General features: G+C 42.1%; 1 long non-coding RNA gene across 15 annotated transcripts; it reads right to left on the reverse strand.

The window, feature by feature from the left end:
• Nucleotides 1–223: 223 nt before the first annotated feature.
• On the reverse strand, nucleotides 224–7,669 carry LOC125536345 (uncharacterized). Of its 15 annotated transcripts, XR_007295002.2 has the most exons (6): nucleotides 7,277–7,666; nucleotides 7,007–7,188; nucleotides 6,338–6,586; nucleotides 5,775–6,254; nucleotides 5,038–5,107; nucleotides 1,663–4,929 (listed from the first exon to the last, which is right to left on the reverse strand). It is a non-coding gene; the product is annotated as an uncharacterized LOC125536345 (long non-coding RNA). The 15 variants fall into 15 exon arrangements; XR_007294992.2 differs by adding an exon at nucleotides 224–1,229 and having other exon boundaries at nucleotides 1,354–6,254; nucleotides 7,277–7,668; XR_007295005.2 differs by having other exon boundaries at nucleotides 1,663–3,411; nucleotides 3,572–6,254; nucleotides 7,277–7,669.
• Nucleotides 7,670–10,480: the final 2,811 nt, after the last annotated feature.

Here is a 10,480-nt window from a genome sequence, read left to right on the forward strand (position 1 = left end):
TGCATAAAATCCGAACATTTATCATTTCCATTTATTTTAGATTGATCGTCATATAATTTAAAGTTAGAGTCAGATTGAACGAAATTTATGGTTTGATCGATTGAACGTTCTACTAGAGCCGTATCAAATTAAATATAAAACATCATCAAGCCACATGTATTCCTTGTCATCCAACGACCTAGACTACTTCAATATCGAGCGCTCAACACGTTTAGCGTGCAGTTAATTTCATGCCAAAAATAGTGCTAATCACATAATAACACGCAAATAATATCCAACTTAATATCCGCATGCAATTAATATACTTCCAAATTAACATACATTGCACGTACACACTAACTAGTGCTGCTAGCACGTGAAACTGGTGCCGTGACTTATGAATGCGTCCAGATATGGTCAATTACAACATCGCCCGCGAGTTCTTCGTGTTCGCCCGTGCGTCTAAACGCAGAAGGGGAGGAGAGAGAGAGCACACATGGAACCCACCAATAGATGAAGGCGAATAGTACTAAAAATAATATTACATGTTATCAATTAAATAGGCTGTGGTAATATAAAAACATTATGTGAACAAAGGGGGGTACGACAAACATTGCTCTTCTACGTATGTTGCCTATTGACGTGCGGCTTGAAGGCCCTGGTCACATGTTCGATCCTCGTCCTTTATTTTTTAATTTATACTAGTTGACCCGTTGCACCAAATGACGCACAGACCTGCTGAAGACATGTTGTCGTTGAAAATAGTTTCATGCTGGAAGAACCTTCAGCTAAATTATGCTATTTTTTAAACATGTTTATTACATTGTTAGATAATAGTCTGGGAAAAGGGAAACTTTGCATAATATGCATATGTTCAGTTTGAAAATATGGGCACTATGATGAAAGAGTAAAGTTGGCATGGTTGTATTTTTTTAGCAAGTTTGGAAACATGGTTATCATGATGAGAAACCTGGCCATGCATATTTTTCCTGCAAAAAAAAGGGAAAAGATAAGAAACCTAAGAAAAAAACATGTCTTTGTTGTGCATATTCGGAGATATAATGATCAGGAGGTATTATGATAGCCCATATGTTATTTAGCCCAACCCACGTAGAGTGATGCCTGTGGCCCGTGAGGAGCTGAATATGAAGCGGCAGGGGGCAGAGCCAGCGAAGACTGTCTATCCCCTTCCTTTCTTTCTCAGTTCGTCAGTTGGGTAACAAAATGGCGTAGAGACCCACTGAATCCATCTTCAGTATGAAAAGAAATTCCATGTTTTAGTTGTTTTAGTAGCAGGCAAGCATATATGATAACAAATTTAACCCCCTTTAATAAAAAAATAGATACTTGTCATCTACAATGAGATGTACCTACACATTTTAATTTGATAGTAGACTCCCATTTCAAGACCATGTCATGTTGAAAAAATGTGTATTTTTCAGTAATCTCCCATTGCGCCAAATTGCAGACCCACACCATACATGCTTTGAAAATATTCCATCTATCAGTATTGAGCAAGCACATATGGTTACTATTCTAACCACTATATAAACAAAATGAACAGGGGCTTGTATAAGGGTAACCAAAGTTCAAAAGAAAAAAGTGTTGTATGTGTTGTTTTTCTGATGATTTGGGTCTTGGAACACCTGAATAGGCAAGCACAGTATTGCAAGTAAGAAAATGTGAAACATTGCTAATAACTTGCCTCATATACATGATAGTTTTAGGTCATACAAGCAATGGGGAAAAGAAAAAGCAGTCTATATGTGATGAAGCAAGCCTAAGTCAAATAGGTAATGCCCATACAACCAAATTCATTACAATGGATGGATTCCAGTCCTAAAACTGGAAAGTAAATATGCATAACAGAAGTGAATCGTAGAACGTGGTTTATACACAGCATGATAGTCTTCCTGTGAGTACAGCTTCTACCACACATCTCTTGTAAACAAAAGAAAAGATAACCATACCATACTCAAGTTGACCAGTGCAGAGAGTCGCTATAAAATAGAAAGTTCAAAGACCATATCAGGTAATATGTTGATAGGATTTAGAAAACAGTGTCCGGAAAACAAAAATATTTCTCAGTATATACTAGGATATCATGCATGCAGCAATCATGTACATAGGTGTTCTCATCAATGAACTAACATCAAGCAGAAAAACTAAAAGGCGCCATTCTAGGAAAGTCTGTATATTCTACATGCATCGACCACCTCAAAACTGGAAGGGAGAGCAATATTATTAATCAACAAAAAACAAAAATATTTTTTCAGAATCCATGAGAACGAATGGAGTGGAAACAGAAAATATTTATAAATCTTTGAAGGATACGAAAGAACTGCAATATTATAGGCTAACGGAATTGATCTTTTCCAGAGATCTTTGCTAGAAGGAAAAAACAGGTTTAACCTTGGAAGAGGATTATTTTTGTTTATGGTGCAATGTAGCTTGCTAGCATTATGCAATGCAATAAAGGAGAAATTACTCTATTAACGACAAATTATACAGTGATAGGTGGTGTTGAAAACAAAACTGATATAAAATGTACATGCCAATGTATATTAATCATAGCAAACAACAAACAGCCAACAATGAGAAAATGCATACCACATAGCAACAGCCAACAATAAGCACATGCATCACCCGCTGCTGCGAAAACAGACTCATCTCTTTGGAGAGAAGCATGGTGGACAAAATCAAAATCCACCAGAACCAAAAAGAAATCAAGCACGCATTACACATAAAACATACCCAGTTCATGCATTAGAAAAATAAGCGAGGGCACCACATTTTCTAAAACTATAGTTTAAAGTTAGCAATCTGAACATATACACATATCCTAGGTGCGAAGAGTATCTTAACCACGGCTCTGGTTTTAGCTGAAACTTGCTTTTTTAGATATAGCAGTACATAAAAACACAATGAACATCTGAATAAGAAATTATTCTTCTGAAATTAATATGGCATGGGACTACTATGGACAATGATGGAACATTTATGGTGACACAGTTTTCAGAAATCTTTTTCATTGTCATAGTGGATCTTAGGGAAAATGGACTTTTTAATCAACTTCATAGTGGATCTTAGGGGGAAAATTCCTATGCCACTACAACACCGACAAGTGCGACCATGTTTTCATCAAAACAATATTACCAATTCTTTTGGTTGCAATGAAACACCGAAAACCTGGCTCGAGTACATTTGAACAATAACATTGTCGGCTATCTACATACCTGTAAAATTACATACGCATATATTAAGCTTTCAAAGTATAAGTATTTTTCAGGTCTGGACAGATTCAACCGACTGAAAGAATATTATCCTTTTTAGTTAAAATTAAATAGCTTAATCTTCTATTAGATTTACATGGGCCTTAGGGTATAGAACAGACTTACATTTGAACAATAACATTGTCGGCTATCTACATACCTGTAAAATTACACTCATATATTAAGCTTTCAAAGTATAAGTATTTTTCAGGTCTGGACAGATTCAACCGACTGAAAGAATATTATCCTTTTTAGTTAAAATTAAATAGCTTAATCTTCTATTAGATTTACATGGGCCTTAGGGTATAGAACAGACTTACAGTTGGATAGTAATTCGTGAAAACAGAGTAACCAGTGATAATCAAATCCATTACTGCATCAAGGTACTTTTTTCACATGATCATGCCATAAAGGCATTCCATATTTGCAGAAGAAAGGTAGGAAACTCCTACAAAGCAGCAAGCAAAACACCCAGATTCAGAGCAGCTGGGAACGAATAAATTCAGAAATAGATAATTAGTAAACATTGAAATTGCACGTGTTCTATTGCTACCTGCCTTCTCTTGTTAAGTAACTCATTGAAATACAGATAGTAGCTCACTGATTAGTAGGTGGTGGTGTTCTAGATGCTCATCCCTTCTCACCTTGGGCTCTCTGAATAAGTGATTATGTATTACCAAATCCAATGATGGCTAGCTCCATGAAGATCACACCTGTACCACTGCAAGCAAGCAAGCCAGCTGTTAGATCTATTTGTCCATATAAGATAGGAGTAGGAATAGATGCATATCCTGCTATATGTCATTCAAAATTTCATTTTTCAAATATGCTAGCCTGCTAATTGCATTGGGACAAATCTGTAGAAGCCATTCAGGGCACCTCCAATGCAAGAGTGCTTGTTCGGTGCTTAGGCAATAAAAAATAATAATAATGGAAGTAGCATCGATCTAGCAGTCTGCAACAAATGATGCATGTCAAAACGCAAAACAGATTAACCAAATGAACTACTTACGCTCTGGCAAGGTCAAAAGCTATCTGTATACCCTGTCTTGGGATATATGGGCCAGCAACAGCATACCAACTGTAGTATTGTCTAGGCTAATGAGGTAAGATTATCCACTGCTGAGTTGCTTTTCATTTTGTCCTTCAATTCAAGTGCTTACAGAACAACACATGCATTTTTTTCAACTTACAACAGTCCAAATTTTTTCGGAGAGGATTTAAATCGATTTCTTTTGCGAGCGATGCGTACATATAGTTTGGGGAAATAAGTGAACGCAGAACAACAACTCCTTGACGAATCAGTAATCAAATGTAACAAAATGATGAAGTGAGAAAGATGGTTCAGCCTGTGTCTGAATCATTCAGCCTCTCATTATTTTGAGAAAATAGGCTCAAGACAAGACATCATCTATCAGCCTGCTTAAGTGAGTTTCGTAGTGGAGTGTTCCTTGCAGTTCAGGAGAACACCACGGATTCTTGGTCATTCAAATAAAGAGCTTTTTCTCACTTACTCTATTATAATGTGATTGCTAGATCACGTACTAAGTGTGTTGAAAAGAGAAGTTATTTGCAGTCAAAATAAAAAAACACGAGTAATCCAAACCATTTACAAGTATCATTTTCCTCAGGACCTTATGTATATTCCTTTATCGCCCTCCAAATTTCTCTTTCACTTCTACAAGTGCACGCACATATATTGATTAAGTGCAAATAGAGCTGGCAATAGCAAACATATCCAAACCCAAAATGCAAAGAATCAGATTCAGTATAGAGAGAAGGATACCTTTGGGGCTACGACGTCACAAATAGGAGGCTGCAGCCACTGTAAACCAAGGAGAAAGCAAATTGCTGGCCTAGGAAAAGAAGGGCATGGACAGGAAAATATATAACTTCTACTTACTACAATGTTAGAAGGAAACGGTTGCCAATACATAACTAAACAAAAAAGGACGTTTGGGGGAACAATATATAAAACACTAATAACAGATTCCAAAAGAAGTTGCATTATCAAAAACCCTAATAATCAACGAAATCAAAGTAATCTTCCTTGCCTCTATAGCACATGCCTCAACCTTGTAAGGCATAACACGAAACCATGTCTTCGAAATTGAAACATAATCAAACCGCTCTTAAATATCTGAAACACACATCGTATTCCTCCCCAAGACTGCTATTATCCAACTATGATGGTCTAATCAGATTCACATGCCACGACCACACACAACAATCACATAGTATGTTACTTGGCCCTAGTTACTTAAAGCAGTTTTAACAAAATACATGTTACCTCCTCTGATCCATATTAATTGTCATTGATTTAGTACACTACTAAATCAGCGACAACTAATATGGGTTAGAGGAAGTACTTTCTTTTGACTACCTTATGTGGAGCAAAGGCCACACAATCCTTTATTTCAATCAAAGGAAATATATACAAACAGAGAATAAACAGTCCCAAGAGAAAAGAAAGAAATAAAGAAAGAAAGAAAGAAAGAGAAAAAAGAACCCTGAAGTTCTTACCATTTGAGTTGCTTAACTACTTGTGGAACTAAAGGTGCGAAGGCCAGAGGTAGGAACCACTATCTCAGGCGTTGGCAACTTTGCCTCTTGTTTATCGAATTAGTATGTACTCCTATACCATCACGAGGAAGAGGTGGAATGGCGGTAACCTGTTTAACAAATGATTAATGTAATCACATTTGTATCCTAAACTGCAGTTAAAGTATTAACAAGTATCATGCATACACAGATTGATTTTCTTTCATAGGAGAACTGATTTGAAGTTCATGAGCCAAAACCAAAATAACAATGGCACCCCGCCTTGTAGTTCATGAGCCTTCGCCGCCCATAAATCAAATCTACCAAAACATACAGACAAATTTATAGTTTAGAGAGGGATGATCTTGCACACACCTCAACCAAAATGACATGTGCAAACACCAGACAGGTTGATATGGTCGTTGAGGAGAAATATTCTAATGGAGAAAGCCACAGAAAAATCTGAAAGAAACAAAGTCAACCACCAACTTAGCAGTTTGTAAAATTGGGAATAGAGCAATAGGAGGAAAGTAGAGAAACCATACACATCATAGCAAGGATGTACTTCTGACAGGCGTGCATAGAGCAACACATCCTCAGCACCGTTCTCTTTGCCGCTGCAAAACAGGAGTCAGTGGTGAGGCGCCAGCCGGCCGGCATCACCTTCACCTTTCCCACTCCGCCTCAAATCTGTTAGCAATGCCTGACCTCCGCCCACCCTCGTATCCCCTCTCCTCTGCAACTGCTCACTCTCTCCTCGATCTCAACCAATACATCAGCCTGAAGCTTAACACCTAATAATAAGATTTCAGAATAATCAATAATTTTTACAAAGGAACCTGTAGCTGCAGCAAGAGGTTTATGAGTAAATTAACATGTAGTTAAATGAGCTGAAGCACACAAAAATAATAGTTTGAGGTGAGTACATCTACCTAGTTGCTAATAGATCATTAAATTCTCAGATATGTCAGTGCAATACTCTCAGATATGTCAATACAATAATCTTAATCCCTGTCAACAACATATCAGATGGATTTACATCCTCGAACCTGCACCAATCCAGAAGTTAAATGAAAATCTATATTGGCCTATAACACATGAATATTCCAACGTTAGTCCTATCTGAAGCCATCTTCAGTTGAACAGAGAACCACAAAGGCAAAATGTGAGAGAGAGAAAATGAGTGCGGGAGAGAGAGATGGTTGGGGGCTCACATACACTCCTGCAGCCGTGAAGACACCTGAAGGACGGCGCTAGGGTCTGCCGCGGCCCAGACACGAAAGACGGCGTCGAGCCGAGCCGACTACCTGGCTGGCATCTGCTCCTCTCTGGTTGAGCCCCTCCTCCCGGGATTCTCGAGACGAGGTCTCTCCTCCTCACGTGGCTTCCTCGCGGCCTGAAAAGATGAGAATCTCGGGCAGCAAGGGACGGAGGATGAACTAGGGAGACAGTGGAGAAGGTTGGGGCGGAAGGAAACTGGCCACCTGCACGGACAGAGTCGGTGGGCGGAGCAGCATAGTAGTCGGGCGAGACGAAGACGGGCGCGTCGGCCGGCAGGCGGCGTGCGCCGCCCCCTGGCAGCGGGAGAGCGGCACGAACTCCTCCGCGGAGGGGTTCAGCACGTCACTCTTGTACTCCCTGACCTCGTCCTCCCTGGCCTTGGCCGCCACCGCCCCGCCCGCGGCCGCCGCATCGGCCCTCTCCGCGCCCGCCCCGGCCGCCGCCCGCACGGCGTTGGCGCGGATCAGGCCCTCGGTCGCCACGGAGGTCGGCTGGAGCAGGGGCAGCGACCACGGGATCGTAAGGTTTGTGGCGGTTGAGGGAGAGAGATCGAGGAGAGAGGGAGGGTTGTAGAGTGCGGGCGATTGGATTGGGCCGAGGGGCTTTCGACGGCAGGGTTACCCACGCCCCCGCAAATGGCGCGACGTGCACGCGGCGTGCGGGGAGAGGGCGCACTCGCACCTCGAAACGGCTTACCCAGCCAATAGGCACAGAACAAGAGCCCACCGGTCATTGGGCATGCAAACTTACCACGCGGTCAAAACCAGCAGCGAGAGCGGCGAGCGTCTAACGGTCGAAACAAAGTCAAAGACCAGTTTGACCACGATCGAACGGCCAACGAAGCAGGAAATCGAGGGAGCTCCCTGGTAGCGAGTTGGCTAGCCTCTGTATTGTTTTAAATATGGGTCTAAATTTGTTTCATGACATGTGAGCCCCTTGGTGTGTAGTTTGTAGCACTTTAATTTATGGGTTCAAATTTGTTCCATTCCAAGTGAACTATCGGTGTGTAGTTTTGTAGCTTATTTATAATAATTAAAGAGAACAACAGAGTTTATTGCAATAATACCATGGTGCAACGTTGAAGGTGAGAAAGGACGTGCGAGAGAGCGATGACCGAGCCAGAGGGAAATCAACTAGGGGAGTTGCGGGGGTTGCAACGGTGTTTCGAGTAGTTGTGGGCCGAATGCTACGAAAATATAATCTAAACCGACCGGAATAAATGCCTACACAAATTAATCCAAGGTTGGAGTGCCCCTCGCAATGTAAATAGCTCCGGCTTTGCGAGGGATGGAGAGGTAGCTTCAATGTGTGGAAGATACGGCGTGAGAAAGTGAGGTCAATCGAGAGACATATAGATAGAGACACAAAGTGAGTGTGGTCCGACATTCATGGAACAAATATATATGCTCTGGAGAGATATTGTCTGATTGAGCTTTTGATAAGGGTGAGGGCTGTAAGATAGAGCTTGAGAGATGATCCAGCCACAGACATGTAGATATATTTTGTGCGTGGGAGGAAGTAAGGTCGATCGATCACATAGGGTCATCGTGCGATCAAAAGAGTGAGATGGGTTGGAGAGAGTGTCCTAGATAGACAATGTGCGTGAGAGAGTATACAATGTGAATAAGTCGAATTGGGCTCAAACATGGTGATATATCGTTTTTGTCCGACAAAGAGTGAGGTCAATCGAGACATACAAAGAGAGAGAGAGAGAGAGGGGGGGAGAGAGTGGCCCGCCATGAGGTCGAAAGAGTGGGGGCAGCTTCGATGGACTGACTTAGATAGGCAATCTGTGTGAGAGAGTATAGAGTGTGTCGATCGAGGCCCGAACAGGGAGATATATCATTTGTGTGTGAAAGAAAATGAGGTTAAACGAGACTCAGATAAAGAGAGCGAGATTGAGCGAGTGTGGCCCGCCATGCAGAAGAAAGAGTGAGACAGTCTCGAGGGAGTGACCTAGATAGACAACGTGCGTGCGTGTGCACGAGAGGTTGGGGGCTAGATAGGCAATGCATGTATTTAGCGTGAGAGGGTGAGAGGGAGAGGGAGAGAGAGAGCTCGGCATGGGGTGCAATGGCGGGTGTGTGAGGTAAATACATTTCATAACAGGGTGGAAAAATGGGATTGTGTAGTTGAGAGAGTTAGAGATCGAAACATGGAGAGAAAGAATGGATGTGTGTTGGAAACCGATAGCTTCCTAAGGTGGTTAGGAGAGGAAGATTGACCGATACATGAAGTATGTAGCGTGTGTGTGCGGGGGGGGGGGGCTAAAAACAACATTTGAATGTAGATAATATGAGACTTAATATCGATATTTCAATTCGGTGTACATTGTAAGATTTGAACTGAGGACCATGCATATGGGTAATTATTTCGAATTCGTGCCATACTAGGTTTCGAAAAGTTGACATTGACTCGATTTGTTGTGCTATTTTATAGGTCATATGTTTGAATCCATCCAAAAGTTTTCTAACTACCATGATATTCATCATATACATATGAATTTGTATTAAAAAAGTAACATGGATACAGTGAAATGCAAAATCCACATTAGAATTGGAGATCGCTATGTGACACACACTCTAATTCAAATAACTAATTATGTGACACACACTCTAATCCACGTTAGCGTGGATACCATTTTGATTTTTTCAAATAACTCCTCATTAATTAATTTATAGTATCTCGTTTCGAATGACTAATTATTGCAAGGAAAACACAGGCATGGTAATACATACAGATTCGTTTGCAAATGAAAGAAGATTCGTTTGCATTCTCAAATGTAGGCGCACCAGGGCCGTGTCGTGGTGGTCGCGTGTGTCGGACGGACGCGTAGCACCCAGCCACCCACCCCCAAAAAAGGACGATGACAAAATAAGTTCGCGCTTCTCGTTTTGGATTGAAATATCTAGCGGCCCCAATTCCAGCCCTGCAAAATCTCTCTTCTCCACCGTCCCCTTCTGCGCCCAGATTGCTCAAATTCCTAATTTGCCGCCAACCCAAGCAAAGTTCGAATCGCCCCTTGTCTCGTCTCTTTCCCCACCTCTGTGTCGGACGACAACGACAAAGACGATGGTCGCGCTTCACCACCGCACCGGAACTACCTCATCTACGCCCTCGTCCACCGCACCGGGTGGTCCACCGACAACGTCGGCCGCCGCAACCGATGTGCCTCACAAACACTGACTTCCACCGCATCAGGTGCGCTTCACCGACGCCGTCTCCCAGCTCACCGGGGCTACTTCACCGAGCACATCGTCGCGCCTCCGCCCCCGAGGCCGCTGGGGCTTCACCAACGGTCTCGTCCACCGCATCGTACCGCTCCGCTGCCACTCAAGATCTGCATCCTTGCGCGGTCAGCCAACGCCAGCGTCTCACCCTCAACGGCTCTGAAGTGACCCGCACTC

This window comes from Triticum urartu, chromosome 2A (genome assembly GCF_056163025.1).
Source record: "Triticum urartu cultivar PI428250 chromosome 2A, HENAU_Tu73, whole genome shotgun sequence".
In the NCBI taxonomy this organism is placed as follows: Eukaryota; Viridiplantae; Streptophyta; class Magnoliopsida; order Poales; family Poaceae; genus Triticum; species Triticum urartu.